The 19,971-nt window shown below is 45.6% G+C and overlaps 1 protein-coding gene across 1 annotated transcript in view; it reads left to right on the top strand.

The window, feature by feature from the left end:
- CACNB4 (calcium voltage-gated channel auxiliary subunit beta 4) overlaps positions 1 to 19,971 on the top strand; it is a 219,177-nt gene that overhangs the window by 18,871 nt on the left and 180,335 nt on the right. The gene's annotated exons all lie outside the window — the stretch shown is intronic.

Below are 19,971 nucleotides of genomic sequence, written 5' to 3' on the forward strand. Positions count from 1 at the left end.
ATAATCCCACAAATATTTACTTGTTTGTAGAAGTTTCTTATGGTTAGGATAACCATAGCAGAGAAAATATTGTGACTATAGTTCCTTTTTAAATAGATTAACATTTCTTAGACAGTATTTCAGATTGAAATATGTTTTCCTCAACAATGTATTTAATATTTTATTACAAAACTATATATATATATATACCATTTATGCCGCCTGGACGTGATTGTCACATCCAGGCGGCTGCTGTAGCGCTGCCGTGCATTGTCCCCCGTTAGTTTGGAGATCAATGAATGGTTGATAGTTCCCATTCATTAAACTAAGTCCCCGGTAGAAAAACCGAAACCGCCGTCTTTCTGATGAAAATAGTCTCCTGTCTTCCTAATGCTTCCTGAAAGCGAGAGAGTTCATCTACATACATTTTTCAATGAAATAAAATCACATTATTACATTTAAAATGAACTGTTTACCTCCCACACCAAAAATTACCCAAATAAAATTTTTAATGAAAAAAAAAAAAATTACAAAAAAAACAAACAAACATAAATAGTTACCTAAGGGTCTGAACTTTTTAAATATGCATGTGAAGAGGGTATATTACGAACATTTTTTAAATTGTAAGCTTGTAAATAGAGATGGACGCAAAACTAAAAAAAGCACCTTTATTTCCAAATAAAATATTTGCACCATACATTGTTATAGGGACATAATTTAAATGGTGTAATAACCGGGACGAATGGGCAAATAAAATAGATAGGTTTTAATTATGGTAGCATGTATTATTTTAAACCTATATTGGCCAAAAACTGAGAAATAATGATTTTTTTCTTAATATTCTTAGCAAAATGTACCACCCAAAGAAAGCCTAATTAGTGGCTGAAAAAACAAGATACAGGTCAATTCATTGTGATAATTAGTGATAAAGTTATTGGCGAATGAATGGGAGGTGAAAATTGCTCTGATGCATAAGGTGAAAAATACCCACGGGCTGAAATGAGTAGGCATTAAGCGAGCCCATTTAAAACTGACACTAGGGCTCAGCTGGGTCCCCCCTCATCACAGTCTTGCTTGGCATGCAACCCACGCTTCCCGCCATATGCGCATGGCCATGCTCCCCTTGCACTCATCCTCCTGCTCGCCAATGTCCGTCCGCGTGCCACACATGCGCAGTAGCGCAAAGGCACGGACAGGAGAGGACGCAGGGACACAGCAGAGAGAAATAAGAAAAGGGGATTCATGGCAGTGACTGCAAGCCAAATAACTAGAGATTAAAGTGAACCTCTGGACTGAAAATCTACTCAGCAGAACTGAAAAGAATTGGTGTTTCTTTAACAGTTTCACAGCATCAGAACTTTGTTTTTATTACCAAAGCATGATGTTTAGCTGCATTTTTAGCTAAGCCCCACCCATCAAAGAAAATTGCCTTGGCTTTTTTTCCCTGATGCTGTGCAAAGCATGATGGGATTTCCTATGTTGTTATTCATGTTGCCTAGCAACTAGGAGGGGTGATCAGCACACAGGACAGCTGGAACTGTGTCTCATGCTCCCTGTTACCTCCTTTCAACCAAAAAAATGACTGCCCTCATGAAATCAAACATTTGCCTGTTCTTTTAAAACAGGGTGGGTAAGAGATTATATTACGATCTATTTTAATTAACATAACTAATGTAACGTAATGACAGTACGAGTTTTACATGGGGGCCCAAGCACTTTATAGATCCAGAGCCCTAGATCCTATTTATTTAAGGAAACGGTTATTATGGATTATCACTGAGCAATGCACATATAGAAGTGTATTACCAACATGAAAAGCTAATAAGATGCATGAAGGAGGGCCCATAGTGGGCCCCTTTAGTCCAGGGGCCCCGATGCGGTTGCAACCTCTGCATTCCCTATTGCTATGCCACTGCATGGGGACCCAAGCACTCTATTGATATGGAGCCCCAAAACCGCTGCAGTATTAGAGAGGAGTAATCGGAGTAAGGAAACCATTTGTTAAGGATTACCACTTTGTAATGAACATATAGAGGTGTTCATTACCAGCATAGCCCCAAAGAAAAGCTAATAAGATTGATGGCGGAAGGCCCACAGTAGGCCCCTCTGCTCCAGGGGCCCCCGGTGCAGTCTCACCCTCAGCATCCCCTATTGCTACACCACTGGTTTAGCCAATATCAGAAAAACGCTATATGGACCCTGTTAAAGGATACTCGAACTGACATGTGACATGAGATAGACATGTGTATGTACAGTGCCTAGCACACTAATAACTATGTTGTGTTCCTTTTTTTTTCTTTCCCTGCCTGAAAGAGTTAAATATCAGGTATGCAAGTGGCTGACTCAGTCCTGACTCAGACAGGAAGTGACTACAGTGTGACCCTCACTGATAAGAAATTCCAAATATAAAACACTTTTCTAGCAGAAAATGGCTTCTGAGAGCCGGAAAGAGATAAAAAAAAGGGGTCACACTGTAGTCACTTCGAGTCAGGACCGAGTCAGCCACTTGCATACCTGATATTAACTCTTTCAGGCAGAGAAAGAAAAAAAGGAACACAGCCTAGTTATGTGTGTGCTAGGCACTGTACATACACATGTCTATCTCATCATGTCACACGTCAGTTTGGGTATCCTTTAACCACTTAACGACCGCCCACTGCACAGGGGCGGTCGGAAAGTGGATGCCGCAAGGACCAGCTCATGCCCAGAGGCGGCGGTCCTTGTAGGGGCATGGGCGGCGCGATCGCATCATTCGTGCCGCGATCGGCTGCCGGCGACTGGCTCCGCCCCCCTCGCGCTGTAACCCGCCGGCCGTTCGGAAGCGCCGGCGGGTTACTAGCACCCGGATCGCCGCATACAAAGTGTATAATACACTTTGTAATGTATACAAAGTGTATTATACAGGCTCCCTTCTGCCCTGGTGGTCCCAGTGTCCGAGGGACCACCAGGGCAGGCTGCAGCCACTCTAGTCTGCACCCAAGCACACTGATTCCCCCCCCCCAGACCACTGTTTGCACCCAATCACCCCCCTAATCACCCATCAATCACTCCCTGTCACTATCTGTCAACACTATTTTTTTTAAGCCCTAAACTGCCCCCTGCCCCCTCCTGATCAACCCCCCACCCCTCAGCCCTTACTTGCCCCATGCGGGCAATCTGATCACCCACCCACACCAATAGATCGCCCGCAAATCCGACGTCAGATCACCTCCCAAGTGCAGTGTTTACATCTGTCCTCTACCCTAAACACCCACTAATTACACATCAATCACCCCCTATCACCACCTGTCATTGTTACCCATCAGATCAGACCCTAATCTGCCCCTTGCGGGCACCCAATCACCCGCCTACACGCTCAGATTGCCCTCAGACCCCCCCTTATCAATTCGCCAGTGCAATATTTACATCTGTTCTTCCCTGTAATAATCCACGGATCACCTGTCAATCACCCATCAATCACCCCCTGTCACTGCCACCCATCAATCACCCCCTGTCACTGCCACCCATCAATCAGCCCCTAACCTGCCCCTTGCGGGCAATCTGATCACCCACCCACACCAATAGATCGCCCGCAGATCCGACGTCAGATCACCTCCCAAGTGCAGTGTTTACATCTGTTCTCTACCCTAAACACCCACTAATTACCCATCAATCACCCCCTGTCACTGCTACCTATCAGATTAGACCCCTATCTGCCCCTAGGGCACTCAATCACCGCCCACACCCTCAGAACGCCCTCAGACCCCAGCCCTGATCACCTCGCCAGTGCATTGCTTGCATCTATTCCCCCCTCTAATCACACCTTGAGACACCCATCAATCACCTCCTGTCACCCCCTACCACACCTACCCATCAGATCAGGCCCTAATTTGCCCTGTGTGGGCTCCTGATCACTCGGCCAAACCTTCAGATCCCCTTTAGACCCCCTTCCGATCACCTCCCCAGTGCATTGATTGCATCTATTTTCCCCTCTAACCACCCCCTGAGACACCCATCAATCACCTCCTGTCACCCCCCTAGCACTCCTATCCATCAGATCAGGCCCAATACAACCTGTCATCTAAAAGGCCACCCTGCTTATGACCGGTTCCACAAAATTCACCCCCTCATAGACCACCTGTCATCAAAATTTGCAGATGCTTATACCTCTGAACAGTCATTTTGAGACATTTGGTTTCCAGACTACTCACGGTTTTGGGCCCGTAAAATGCCAGGGCGGTATAGGAACCCCACAAGTGACCCCATTTTAGAAAAAAAGACACCCCAAGGTATTCTGTTAGGTGTATGACAAGTTCATAGAAGATTTTATTTTTTGTCAAGCGGAAATTGATTTTTATTGGGTTTTTTTTCACAAAGTGTCATTTTTCACTAACTTGTGACAAAAAATAAAATCTTCTATGAACTCGCCATACACCTAACGGAATACCTTGGGGTGACTTCTTTCTAAAATGGGGTCACTTGTGGGGTTCCTATACTGCCCTGGCATTTTAGGGGCCCTAAACCGTGAGGAGTAGTCTAGAAATCAAATGCCACAAAATGACCTGTGACTAGGACGTTGGGCCCCTTAGCGCACATAGGCTGCAAAAAAGTGTCACACATGTGGTACCGCCGTACTCAGGAAAAGTAGTATAATGTGTTTTGGGGTGTATTTTTACACATACCCATGCTGAGTGGGAGAAATCTCTCTGTAAATGGATAATTGTGTGTAAAAAAAATCAAACAATTGTCATTTACAGAGATATTTCTCCCACCCAGCATGGGTATGTGTAAAAATACACCCCAAAACACATTATACTACTTCTCCTGAGTACGTCGGTACCACATGTGTGGCACTTTTTTACACCCCAAGTGCACTAAGGGGCCCAAAGTCCAATGAGTACCTTTAGGATATCACAGGTCATTTTGCGACATTTGGTTTCAAGACTACTTCTCACGGTTTAGGGCCCCTAAAATGCCAGGGCAGTATAGGAACCCCACAAATGACCCCATTCTAGAAAGAAGACACCCAAAGGTATTCCGTTAGGAGTATGGTGAGTTCATAGAAGATTTTATTTTTTGTCACAAATTAGCGGAAAATGACACTTTGTGAAAAAAAACAATTAAAATCAATTTCCGCTAACTTGCGACAAAAAATAAAATCTTCTATGAACTCACCATACTCCTAACGGAATACCTTGGGGTGTCTTCTTTCTAAAATGGGGTCATTAGTGGGGTTCCTATACTGCCCTGGCATTTTAGGGGCCCTAAACCGTGAGGAGTAGTCTTGAAACAAAAATGACCTGTGAAATCCTAAAGGTACTCATTGGACTTTGGGCCCCTTAGCGCAGTTAGGGTTCAAAAAAGTGCCACACATGTGGTATCGCCGTACTCAGGAGAAGTAGTATAATGTGTTTTGGGGTGTATTTTTACACATACCCATGCTGAGTGGGAGAAATCTCTCTGTAAATGGACAATTGTGTGTAAAAAAAATCAAACAATTGTCATTTACAGAGATATTTCTCCCACCCAGCATGGGTATGTCTAAAAATACACCCCAAAACACATTATACTACTTCTCCTGAGTACGGCAATAACACATGTGTGGCACTTTTTTTGCAGCCTAACTGCACTAAGGGGCCCAAAGTCCAATGAGCACCTTTAGGCTTTACAGGGGTGCTTACAATTTAGCACCCCCCAAAATGTCAGGACAGTAAACACACCCCACAAATGACCCCATTTTGGAAAGAAGCCCCTTCAAGGTATTCAGAGAGAGGGGCATAGTGAGTCCGTGGCAGATTTCATTTTTTTTTTTGTCGCAAGTTAGAAAAAATTGAACCTTTCTTTTTTTTTTTTTGTCACCTTGGCCTCGATTCATAAAGCATTCCCGCATTCGGAAATGCTGAAAACGGCTCACTTTACCGACCACACAGCAAAATCTGTATTCATACAGGCTTTTTCCGCATGAAAAGCCGACATTCGCGAGCAGAGTGATAAATCACCGCCTTGCGCTGTGATTATCATAGCAAAAGTAACAAGTAGTCAATTCATAAAGATTAGAGGTAGCGGTATGCGGACGGGTATTACCGCTACCTCTGATGTGGCGAGAAGCGTGCGGAATACATTGCAGTGAATGGGACAGACCTCCCAAGCAGCTGCAGAGAGAACACCGCACGGAGGGACTCCGCCTGCTTCACCTGTTTCCGCATGTCTCCCGACAGCCTAACGCCTGCCTACAGCGGAATATCTCCGCACGCCTGTCACAACTAGCAACATTTTTCTGAATTACCACCCTGAAGGCGGAAATACCGACAGCGGTGTTTCCCCGCTCGATGTTACCTTACCAACAGCACTTTTATGAATCGAGGCCCTTGTGTCATTTTCCGCTAACTTGTGACAAAAAATAATATCTTCTATGAACTCACTATGCCTCTCAGTGAATACTTTGGGATGTCTTCTTTCCAAAATGGGGTCATTTGGGGGGTATTTATACTATCCTGGAATTCTAGCCCCTCATGAAACATGTCAGGTGGTCAGAAAAGTCAGAGATGCTGGAAAATGGGAAAATTCACTTTTGGCACCACAGTTTGTAAACGCTATAACTTTTACCCAAACCAATAAATATAGGCTGAATGGGGTTTTTTTTAATCAAAAACATGTTTGTCCACATTTTTCGCGCTGCATGTATACAGAAATTTTACTTTATTTGAAAAATGTCAGCACAGAAAGTTAAAAAAATCATTTTTTTGCCAAAATTCATGTCTTTTTTGATGAATATAATAAAAAGTAAAAATCGCAGGAGCAATCAAATAGCACCAAAAGAAAGCTTTATTAGTGACAAGAAAAGGAGCCAAAATTCATTTAGGTGGTAGGTTGTATGAGCGAGCAATAAACCGTGAAAGCTGCAGTGGTCTGAATGGAAAAAAAGTGCCTGGTCCTTAAAGGGAAGGTCCAAGCAAAATAAAAAAATGAGTTTCACTTACCTGGGGCTTCTCCCAGCCCCCTGCAGCCATCCTGTGCCCTCGTAGTCACTCACTGCTGCTCCAGTCCCCCGCTGGCAGCTTGCCGACCTTGGAGGTCGGCGGAAAGCATTGCGTACATTTTTACGCATTCCCGCTAGTGCAGAACATTAACACATACATTTTATGCGTTACTGGTTCAACCACTAACGCGTAAAAATGTATGTGTTAATGTTCTGCACTAGCGGGAATGCGTAAAAATGTACGCAATGCTTTCCGCCGACCTCCGAGGTCGGCAAGCTGCCAGCGGGGGACTGGAGCAGCAGTGAGTGACTACGAGGGCACAGGATGGCTGCAGGGGGCTGGGAGAAGCCCCAGGTAAGTGAAACTCATTTTTTTATTTTGCTTGGACCTTCCCTTTAAGGGGGGTAAAGCCCACGGTCCTCAAGTGGTTAATGACTATCACACTCCAATGTATTCTAACATTCTTTTTACATGAACACTATGCATCCCCAGTGTAGGATTTCTGCCGATAGTATTGAAGCCCAATGTACAGCATTATTCCAGTGACATGAATTACACAGAAAGGTACAGGATCCTGTGAAGTAGGATTTTGCTGCAGTGTAATGACAGAGTGTAACCCGGTAATTAGATGGAGCGGTGTGCAGTGGCAGAGCTCCAGCCTCCTATTCTCTGGTGTCTGGCACCTGTGTATTCTGCGCTGTTCTGCTAGAGCTGGCTTACTTCCAGCAAGGTGAAGGCCTCATTTCAAAGCCAGGCTAAATTTAGGAGCCCTTCGCAGTGCATCCGTTGTGTTGTTCTGTGTACACCGGACTGGCAATGGAGCGTACATTCAAAATAGCACAAAAAATGGCACAGGGTAATGCTAATAATGACATCTTGCTACTAAGGTTATTTCATGTTTCAAAAAATACCTTAAACCATTAACCACTTCAGCCTACAGTGTTGTTCACCTTATGCATCCGAGCAACTTTCACCTCCCATTCATTCGCCAATAACTTTATCACTACTTATCACACTGAAATGATCTATTATTTTATTCTAAATCCATTTTAACAGGAAGATTAAGAAAGAAATGGAAAGAAAATCATTATTTCTCCGTTTTTGGCCATTATAGTTTGAAATTAATACATGCTACCGTAATTAAAACCCATGTATTTTATTTGCCCATTTGTCCCGGTTATTACACCATTTCAGTTATGTCCCTATCACAATTTATGGCGCCAATATTTTATTTGGCAATAAAGGTGCATTTTCAATTTGCATCCATCACTATTTACAAGCTTATAATTAAAAAAAATTATATTAATATACTCTCTTGATATGCATATTCAAAACGTTCAGACCCTTAGGTAACTATTTATGTTTTTTGTTTTTAATTGTAATTTTTTTTTTTTTATTAAAAATGTTATTTGGGTAATATTTGGTGTGGGAGGTAAACAGATAATTTTAAATGTAATATAATGTATGTATTTAATAAATAATGTATGTGGGTGTAGTTTTACTATTTGGCCACAAGATGGCGTCAGTCAAAAAGTCCTGGAAGCTAATGATCTCGCTTCCAGGAAGCATTAGGAGGACGGGAAACGTTTGTTTTCTGCAGGAAGACCGCGGCCTCTGATAAGAGGCCGTCAGTTTTTCTGCGGGGGACTTAGATCAATGAATGGGAATTGTATTCCCATTCATTGATCACGAGGCTTACGGGAGGTGGCGGGAGCGCGCGCGATCGCATGCACGGTGCAGTGGCAGCAGCAGAGTCTTAGAGCTTAAGTGGTTTAATAACCTTAATTACAAGATGTCATTACCGGCATCTATCATACATTTCATGGTTCTGGGCGATCGTGTCTCCTCCTCTTCCTGGTTAGTTTGCAGGAGTCCTGCAGCCAGCCAATCACCTTGTGGTGACTGAAGCTTGATGGTGACTACGTCGCGAATTCATCATTTTGTAATTGCCATACAGACAGTAATTCAGAATTCCGTAAGCAAAATTTTCATCAAGTAATTTCACGTTTCTGCGTAATTTCGTGTTTTCTATAGAGACAGTAATTTTAATTGCAAAAATGGACGTCATTTCATTTTAAATCGTAATTATGCAAATGTAAGTAATTACTAAACTCAGGAAAGTCACTCATTGATTGCAATGACTGATAATGCAAAGGCCCCTGCACATGCTGTCACTTTAAATGTATTAGGAAGCTTTACCTGCAGCCACTTCAAAGACAGGTGCTCTTTGTAAAGGTGCACTTAGTGGTCATGCATGCTGAGACGCTTGGTTTTGAGCCTTGCAATATCTGATAATGCAAAGGTCCCTGCTTATGTTGTCACTTTAAATGTATCAGGAGGCTCTGGACTGGAACACAATTTCGAGTACGGCCAAATTTCTGCTTTAACCATTTAAAGCAAACCTAAACTGAAAAGTCAAAATAAACACGCACATGTCATACTTACCTCCACTGTAGTCTGCTCATCAATCTTTCTCCTCTCCCGCATCCTGTTTGCCCACTGTGATCAATGGAATTCTCCATCCTCCATTATAAAAATGGCCACTACCTCATAACAGCTTCCAGGTCAGCACACTGCTAACTGTAATATCGCCCACTTGAGCCACAGGGAAACATGGATATTACCTTGCACATCACTTTTCCTTTCAGCTATAACAGATAGCAACTGATATACAGTATTTCAGTGCTGACAAAATCTTGTCAGAACTGGAATGGATTGTTGTTAGAAGAAAATGGTGAGCTTCTGAGAGCAACTGATGGTGAGGTAAGTATGTCATATTCATTTGCAGGTGCATCATGTGTTTATTTTAAATAATTTCACTCGGTTCAGGTTCCCTTTAAGGACCATGGGCTTTAACCCCCCTAGTGACCAGGCCATTTTTTACTAATTAGGCCTCGCTGCAGAGCTGCATAACTCAGCACACAAGTGATTTCCCCCCCCTTTTCTGCCCACCAATAGAGCTTTCTGTTGGTGGTAGGGCCAGATTTCGGCACGTGTGATCTCCTGTAAAACCCCGCCCCAGGACTTAACACCAATCGGCGTTAAGCGGTCGTAGGATAGTTAAACGGAAATGATGAAATTCCGCATACATGCAAAATTCCGTGTAATTTTGTGAAATTATGAGTTTTCAATTACGCCCATAATTGTAATTTCGCGAAATTTCGCATAATCGTAATTACGTCATCACGCTCATCACTAGGTGAGAGTCACAGATGCATTAAAGGACTGTTGCGAAAATCTAAAAATGTGAAATATATGTAAACGCATATAAATAAGAAGTACGTTTCTTCCAGCGTAAAATGAGCCATAAATTACTTTTTTCCTATGTTACTGTCACTTACAGTAGGTAGTAGAAATCTTAAAGAACTGACAGATTTTTGACTAGTCCATTTCTGCATGGGGGAATCTCGGCCTTTATTCTTTATAAAAACACTCCCTGAAAAAGATTTATACTAAGATGCTGGCCAGCTTCCCTGCTCACCATATACCTTTTTGGCAGTTGGACGGAGCAAATGCTATTCAATAAGTGCTTTTGAAAATAAAGAAAATCCTGAGAACCACCCCATGAGGAGATGGGCTAGTCCAAAACCTTGTTGGTTCAGTCAGATTTAGACTACTTACTGTAAGTGACAGCAACATTATAGCTCATTTTACTCTGGAAGAAACATACTTCCTATCTGTATATGTTTACATATATTTTAAATTTTAAGATTTTCGCGACAGTGTTCCTTTAAATCAAACCTGAGAAATAGTAAAATAAATAGATACTTACCTCGGGATCCTACAGAGGCTTCCCGTCTCTCTCCGCCCCTCCGTTCCAGCTTCGGGAAAATTGAAGAGGCACGCAGGCACGGACCAGCACGGAGCTAGTGCACAGCTGTGAGCCGCCTGTGCAGTCTGGGTGAACTCTGTTGACAAGCCCCTGTGGACGTGCTTGTGGGGGTCTCAGTGCTGGAAAGATGAGGAGGGCAACGAGGGAAGCCTCAGGAGGATCTAGAGCAGGCATGGGCAAACTTGGCCCTCCAGCTGTTAAGACACTACAAGTTCCACAATGCATTGCAGGAGTCTGACATCCACAGTCATGACTCATAAAGGCAAATGAATTGTGGGACTTGTAGTTGCGTAACAGCTGGAGGGCCGAGTTTGCCCATGCCTGGAGGCTTCCCTCTTCCGAGGTAAGTACCCAAATTGGGGTGTTTTTTTTCACTTCAGGTATACTTTAAGTTGAAATGGGGTCCTAGGCAAGGCGGCGGTTTCCTCTCCCCTGCTCGTCACCTGTCCTTTTTTGGTAAGGTGAGGTGGCCGCAGGGGCTATATTAGACAAGCGCTATGCATATGACTCTGCCGCCGTTCATATGAATGCCATTTTTTGGCAATGCGATGTGATGAGGGTGGAGCATCGCTCCGCAATGCTACGGCCGGTTGTAAACCCAGCCTTAAAGAACTGTTGTATCTGATTAACTTCAAATTTAGAGGCATTTTTTTTTCGCATTTCCATTGGCTTGCATTAAATGCTATTCAAACATTGCAACAAACACAATTGCTAACTTCCAGTCAGAGCAATAACCTGCCTCTATCTGGCCAGCAGACGCTAGTCAGCCAATCAGGTGCACTGTCATACACCCTTTGCCTGCTGTACAATACCTAGCAGGAATTACATAGATTAGCATTCAGGTGGGAGGCTTCGGTTGTACGCAATCGTGAATTGCGTCGTTTACAGGGACGCCCCGTGTAGGCACATCTCCCACACGGTCCCCTCCCTAACCACTCACCTGTCAACCGCATCCTAGAAGCTGCAAAAAATAAATTTAAAATCACAAACACTGGTCCACATGACAGCCCAGGGGCCCCAGGTCTCTCTCACTCACTGGGGCCCCCAAACCACCATGCGACACCTAGAGGGAAGTGCGGGCAAGCCCTGGACCTCTCACCTCCAGGGAACTCACCCCACCACCTCTAACCTGAATGCCAACTGCAACAAACACAATTGCTAACTTCCAGTCAGAGCAATAACCTGCCTCTATCTAAAGGGTGTTTGTGATTTTAAATTTATTTTTTGCAGCTTCTAGGATGCGGTTGACAGGTGAGTGGTTAGGGAGGGGACCGTGTGGGAGATGTGCCTACATGGGGCGTCCCTGTAAACGACGCAATTCACGATTGCGTCCAACCGAAGCCTCCCACCTGAATGCTAATCTATGTAATTCCTGCTAGGTATGGTACAGCAGGCAAAGGGTGTATGACAGTGCACCTGATTGGCTGACTAGCGTCTGCTGGCCAGATAGAGGCAGGTTATTGCTCTGACTGGAAGTTAGCAATTGTGTTTGTTGCAGTTGGCATTCAGTTTAGAGGTGGTGGGGTGAGTTCCCTGGAGGTGAGAGGTCCAGGGCTTGCCCGCACTTCCCTCTAGGTGTCGCATGGTGGTTTGGGGGCCCCAGTCAGTGAGAGAGACCTGGGGCCCCTGGGCTGTCATGTGGACCAGTGTTTGTGAATTCAAACATTGCGTCAGAAAAATTCAACACTGCAGTGCGATTTTAAAATGCAGAAAAATCGCAGGTACTTATCCGTTAGCCGGGCGCATCCGGCAGGTGGCGCTAATTACTATTCCCCCTCCAGGCCGACATGGATAGTAGGGAAAGATGTAACTCTGGTGGAGTTTTGTCGCCACCTAGAGGATGCGCCCGGCTAACGGATAAGTACCAAATCGCAAAATGCAAAACGCGCTAAAATACTTAAAACCCTAGAACAAAAGTACAAATGTGGTGCCATTGAAGTACATTAGATGTGCAATAAATGTGAAAACTCAATAATGCACGCAAATGAGTGTGAATGGGGAATTTTGTGTTGTCTGGTTTGAGGTCACTTCCAGAAATTTCTCTAGCACCTGCAGCCTCCTCCTCACGGGTATAACGACTCTCACCAGCCACTAACAGCTAACTGCTCCCAGCATCCACCTCAGCAGTTACAACTGCCTTTTCTGCACACTTCCCTGAGAGCGAGGAACTGACTGCAAGCTGATACCTGAGGCCTCCTGAGATTACTCCTTGCTGGATCACCTGTGGTGCTGCTTAAGATGGCGAGGCCTAACACTAGAGATCCATCGCACACCAGAGCTCATGTAGAGATGGCAAAAGGAACCACCCAGCGAGGAAGTAGGAGGAGCAGTGTGGCAAGAAAAACCACCACACGGCACAGAAAACCAACCAGACGCCACGGAACACCAAGCACACGCCGCAGAGCCAGTGTGGTAAGAAAAACAGCCAGACGCCACAGAGCATCAACCAGAAAGCACAGGGCACCAACCACACACCGCAGAGCCAGTGTGGCAAGAAAAAGAACCTCACGGCAAAGATCACCGACCAGACACCGCAGAACACCAAGCACACGCCGCAGCCCCAGTGTAACAAGAAAAGCAACCACACGCCGCAGACAAAACCAGAGGAAGATGCTGCACCAGAGAGGCATCCAGAGAGTTACCCACCTTCTGCCGCCCGCAGTCCTGCCTACATTTGATATGCCTCATGCCAACCACTAGCAGGCAGTAATGTACACCCTCCACGAAATGGACACATTCCAGTTTAGCAAGTGAATAAAAGTGAAACAAGCAGCATCCTTCTGTTCTGTATTTTGTTTTTATAGGTCTAATTTACTTTAATTCCCCTGAGCTACTAATGTGCATAGACTGGCTTAGATGTGATCATCTAATATTGGGTGTCAAATGTTTTCAACCTTCGCCTGGGTTATATTAGAATATAGTGGGAGGCTGCGGAAAGGTTAAACATTTGTACGTTTTTCAGGTGTTACGTTACTAAAGTTTTGTACATAAAACACTGAGAATGTTTTTAAAAAATCAAGATGTCTTAAAGGAAACCAGAGATGAAACATAAAAAAGTTTTATACATACCTGGGGCTTCCTCCAGCCCCATGCGCATGGGTTTATCCCACGCCGCCGTCCTCCGCTGCCTGCAGCTCCGGTACAAGCTCTGGTAACGCTAGAGAGCGCACTTCTTCTTGCGCAGACTGTCCGCAACTGGAGGTAGTTACGGGACCTAGTACCAGAACTGCAAACAAAGTCCGCATCACGCCAATGGGCGTGACCGTGGCGCTAGCCCCAGGACCGCCTAACGCCAATTGGCATCAAGTCCTGGGGCTGGCAGAAGCCTATGACAGCCGATCCCCATGATTGGCTGGCTGCAAGGAGGGAGGGATTTTAAAAATTGAAATAAATAGTAGAAAAATAATAGAAAAATAATGAAATAAATATTTATACAAAAATAAACAAGCATCTGGGGGAGCGATCAGACCCCACCAACAGAGATCTCTGTTGGTGGGGAGAAAAGGGGGGTGGGGGAATCACTTGTGTGCTGTGTTGTGCGGCCCTGCAGCTAGGCCCTAAAGCTGCAGTGGCCAATTTAAAGAAAAATGGCCTGGTCTTTAGGGGGGTTTAACACTGCGGTCCTCAAGTGGTAAAAGACCTCACCGGCCTGGAAGTAGCCCCAGGTACTGTTCTATGGTGAACAGTTCATCGCAGGGCAAGGCGATCTGTTTGTTCCATCTTTAGCTGGGAGAGATCTGCTGCTGATACATATCATTTTTACAAAGCAGCATTAGAGACATCCTAATAAATTCATGACACAACAAAGAAAAGAAAATAATTTTATGAGACATGGGGGTCGATACTGCAAAGGTGCAGATGGTTGGCGCCTGTGCAGTACAGCGGACCCGATCAGGCTCGACTATTTCTGCCGGAACCCAAGTGGGAAGCCGCTACCGCGCACCGCTGATTGTAAATATTGTTGTCAGTGTCACTCCGGAGATCCAGTGCTGGAATGAGCTGGCTGAGGAGGATCTCCTGGATCCCTCTTTGCCGTTTCCACCGCTTCCCGCCGTGATCCTGGCTTTTAATCGCCAGTTTTAGGCAGTGTTTACAAACAAAAAACATGGCCACTAACCAGGAAGTGATATGTATATATATATATATATATATATATATATATATCTATATCATGTTACAGTATACTACAAGTTTTTATTACATAGTAAATTATCTGCACTCCAATCAGGAATTCTCACAGTTTCTCAGCATGGGCAACTTCCCTCAGATAAGCTGAAATTGAGAGCAGAGACATGTCTGTGAGGAATAAACAAAGCACACACACAGAGCCTGCAGGGGGCGTGCATAACTTCTCCCTATCACAGCAGAGGCAGTGCGTTCCACCTCTGGGTCGACAAAGCTTGACAAAGAAAAAAAGATTAGATATATTACAGAGACAGTGCAACTAGAAAAGGCAGCATTAATCCAGACCACATTAGAACAGGTATAGGAACTTATAGGATAGAAGAAATAAGGCTGAACATGTTGTTACAGAGTCTCTTTAAGGAGTACCTGAACTGTATGGTATTTTAAATTATGAAACAGAGCAGAGCTAATGACCCTTTGAACTTCCCTGCAGTAAAAACTGAAAGTTGTCTCTCACTGTTTCTTAGATGCATACGTGCTTTAGGAAAAAACACTGTAGCTGATCCAAGTTGGGTCGGAGAGCTCAGAAAAGTTTTTTTGCATAGATAACAAGTGAAATTTCTTAAAGTGTACCAGAGATGGTACACTAGGCTTAATTTATACTTACCCCGGGCTTCCTCCAGCCCCATGAGCAGCACCGAGTCCCTCGCCGTCCTCCTCGGCCCCTCCGTTCTGTTGCTACGACTGTCGGTAATCTGGTCAGTTGCCGCCAGTCGAGGTCCTCTGCACATGTGCGGCTCTGACATGCGCGCGCTCCCGTCTTCTGGACTGTTCTGAGCCTGCGCAGTACGCTCCAGGGGACCAGAGCGCGACAAGGGTTGCGTTCGCGGCTGAGCCGCGCATGCACAGAAGGCTGCCACTGCCGGGTTAATAGGAGTCCTAGTGGCTTAACGGAGGGGCCAAGGAGGACGGCGAGGGTCTCTGTGCTGCCCATGGGGATGGAGGAAGCCCGGGGTAAGTATAAATAAGCGCTAGTGGACCATCTCTGGTTCACTTTAACTCTTCTTGTACTGGAAACAATATGAGACTCTTTTCTTTGTTAATAAGGTTTATTTTTGCTTCAGATTCCACTTAAGATCATACCTAAACCTTCCAATCCGCAGAGCCTTCACAGCAAACAGTTACTTGTAAATTGCATTGATAGATCAGATCAAACTGTAGTCAAAATAACCTAACAATTAAAATTGCTTTTTTTTTCTTTTTTTTTTAACAACATTTATTTATTCAGTGTTTGCCCATTCCTCTCCCTGATTTACCTTCTGAAATGTGTCACAGGCGGCAACATCTTTAGTACCGGCAGGGGATCTCTGCGAAATTGTCAATTACAGAGCGTTCTAAAGCCAGGAGACAAGATCCCTGATCTTTCAGAATGCTCAGGGGGATATTCCGCATAATAAACAGCCTAGGCTAAGCTTCAGTGGGAGGGCGGGGCTACATCTCAAATATAGCAATAAATAGCTATAGGAAGTGTTCCTGGTGCTGAAACAAGCATATTTCATGAAAAAGTGGGTATCCTGAATAATTTACTGCATTCTCCTACAGGTAGTCCTGTTTGGGTGGATTACGTAAAATCAATTACATAAACTACGCATAATTGTAATTGCAAAATATTTACATTACATTTTCCATAAGTGAAATTAACACTCAGTGATCATCACTAGGACAGAAAGAAACACAAAGGGGTCAGAAGAAGGTACAGAGGGACACAGTAGAGGCAGAGGGATACAGTGGAGGCAGAGGTGGTACAGAGGGACACAGTGGAGGCAGAGGTGGTACAGAGGCGCACATAAGAGGCAGAGGGACACAGTGGAGGCAGAGGTGGTACAGAAGGACACAGTGAAGGCAGAGGGACACAGTGGAGGCAGAGGTGGTGCAGAGGGACACAGTGGAGGCAGAGGTGGTGCAGAGGGACACAGTGGAGGCAGAGGTGGTACAGAGGCGCACATAAGAGGCAGAGGGACACAGTGGAGGCAGAGGTGGTACAGAGGGACACAGTGGAGGCAGAGGTGGTACAGAGGGACACAGTGGAGGCAGAGGTGGTACAGAGGGACACAGTAGAGACAGAGGGACACAGTGAAGGCAGAGGTGGTACAGAGGGACACAGTAAAGGCAGAGGGACACAGTGGAGGCAGAGGTGGTGCAGAGGGACACAGTGGAGGCAGAGGTGGTACAGAGGGACATAGTGGAGGCAGAGGTGGTACAGAGGGACACAGTAGAGGCAAAGGGACACAGTGGAGGCAGAGGTGGTACAGAGGGACACAGTAAAGGCAGAGGTGGTACAGAGGGACACAGTAAAGGCAGAGGGACACAGTGGAGGCAGAGGTGGTGCAGAGGGACACAGTAAAGGCAGAGGGACACAGTGGAGGCAGAGGTGGTGCAGAGGGACACCGTAAAGGCAGAGGTGGTGCAGAGGGACACAGAAGAGGCAGAGGTGGTACAGAGGGACACTGTAGAGGCAGAGGGACACAGTGGAGGCAGAGGTGGTACAGAGGGACACAGTGGAGGCAGAGGTGGTACAGAGGGGCACAGAAGAGGCAGAGGTGGTACAGAGGGACACAGTAGAGGCAGAGGGACACAGTGGATGCAGAGGTGGTGCAGAGGGACACAGTGGAGGCAGAGGTGGTGCAGAGGGACACAGTGGAGGCAGAGGTGGTACAGAGGGACACAGAAGAGGCAGAGGGACACAGTGGAGGCAGAGATAGTACAGAGGGACACAGTAGAGGCAGAGGGACACAGTGGAGGCAGAGGTGGTACAGAGGGACACAGTAGAGGCAGAGGTGGTACAGAGGGACACAGTAAAGGCAGAGGGACACAGTGGAGGCAGAGGTGGTGCAGAGGGACACAGTGGAGGCAGAGGTGGTGCAGAGGGACACAGTGGAGGCAGAGGTGGTACAGAGGGACACAGAAGAGGCAGAGGGACACAGTGGAGGCAGAGGTGGTACAGAAGGACACAGTAGAGGCAGAGGGACACAGTGGAGGCAGAGGTGGTACAGAGGGACACAGTAGAGGCAGAGGGACACAGTGGAGGCAGAGGTGGTACAGAGGGACACAGTAGAGGCAGAGGGACACAGTGGAGGCAGAGGTGGTACAGAGGGACACAGTAAAGGCAGAGGTGGTACAGAGGGACACAGTAAAGGCAGAGGGACACAGTGGAGGCAGAGGTGGTGCAGAGGGACACAGTAAAGGCAGAGGGACACAGTGGAGGCAGAGGTGGTACAGAGGGACACAGTAGAGGCAGAGGGACACAGTGGAGGCGGAGGTGGTAAAGAGGGACACAGTAAAGGCAGATGTGGTACAGAGGGACACAGAAGAGGCAGAGGGACACAGTGGAGGCAGAGGTGGCACAGAGGGAGACACTAGGGGGACAGAGATGGCACAGAAGAAGACAATGGAGTCACAGGGGGGTACAGAGGTGGTACAGGGGACAGATATGGCACAAGGTTCGGTTTAAGAACCGATTTAGGTTAAAAACAAACCTACAGTCCCTATCTTGTTTGTTAACCGGGGATTACCTGTATATGTTGTTGTGGTTCCTCTTTAACATCGGTTAGCGGCCTGCATTGTATTAGACTGAAGAATGGAAAATATTGCAGAGCTGGATAACTAAAACCTGTGTAGGCACGGTAATGCAGCAAGAACATTTGTCTTATGCTAATATGCTGGTGGGGAGGGTTTTATTTTGTGTGGCCGCCTAATCTTACTGCCGCTGTCTGCTGCCTAATTATATTGCGACCCCTCTGGATATTATTGCTGCAGCTCCGTGAAGCATTTCAATTAATTCTGAAAGCCTTATTTTATTTTAAGGTCGGACTCTGAATGTCAAATTAAACATGTACTGAGCAAAAATAGGCTTTTAACAGAGCCCTATTGTCTGACCTCAGCCTTTGTGGCGTCACTCTCGGTGATCTTTTCACTACGAACAGCATAGAATCTAACTAGTGATTTGGAACCTGCGTGCGGGAGAGAGATTGCTGTCAGGGAAGACATTCTGAAGACACGGCATTGATAAGACTAGCCTCAACAGACATGTATCCTATGGCCACTACTGTCATTTCATCCTGATGATGTCACATTGGTGTTCTATTTCGTTCAGGAAGAGGACACCTGTGCATAAATACAACTCACCTAGTATGCTTAAGTCTGGTTCTAGACTTTCTGCTGCCTGATGCAAACTTTGGAAAATGTGAGAGAGAATTTTTCTACCTACTGTGACAGGAATATAGGAGAAAATGAACTTATAGTGCATCTTCTCCTGGAACAAATATACATTTTAGAGATATGCCTACACATGGATATTTTTTGCAATTGTGATCCTCTAAATCAGGGGTCAGGAACCTTTTTGTGCTGAGAGAGCCATAAACGCCACATATTTGAAAATGTAATTCCGTGAGAGCCATACAATATGTTTCAAACTGGGGCAGTAGGGCTTGCGTCCCTGTTGCCATGGTGATGTGTACGCAGTTGATCCGCCGGGCAGCAGAAGTGTCAGACACGTCTTCAGCTTCTCTTGGGGTTCATCAACATCAGCAATTTCCCTGAGAGCCAGACAGGAGAAATACCAACTAACAGCTTGTACAATTAGCTATCTTACTTGGGGGTTGATTCACTTTGTAGGACAAGATCTCTGCACTTTGGCCCAATAGGCTGCTTGTCAAGTGACAGGCAGCCTATTCGCCAATCATTGTGCGGGGATCTCGTCTTATAAAGTCACTGGACCTGACATGGTCCAGAGTGGGCCAGTCGAGCAGCTATTTGGGTAGCACGAGATTTTGGGTAGCACGAGTATGTTAGTAGTGCATGCTACAGCAGCAGTGTGCCTACTTTGAAAACTTTTCTTGCGCTGCCACACTAAGGGCCCTTTTACACTTAATGCATTGGTATGCGTAAGTGTACGTTAGTACACGTTGGTATGCGTTTTTTCCATAGCGGTGTATTGTAAAATAGCTTTCAGTTAAAATGCATATAGTGGGAACTGAGCCATAGGAAAACATGGGCATTACTTTGAAAATCAGTTTT

The sequence above is a fragment of the Hyperolius riggenbachi genome, chromosome 7 (assembly GCF_040937935.1).
Source record: "Hyperolius riggenbachi isolate aHypRig1 chromosome 7, aHypRig1.pri, whole genome shotgun sequence".
NCBI lineage: Eukaryota > Metazoa > Chordata > Amphibia > Anura > Hyperoliidae > Hyperolius > Hyperolius riggenbachi.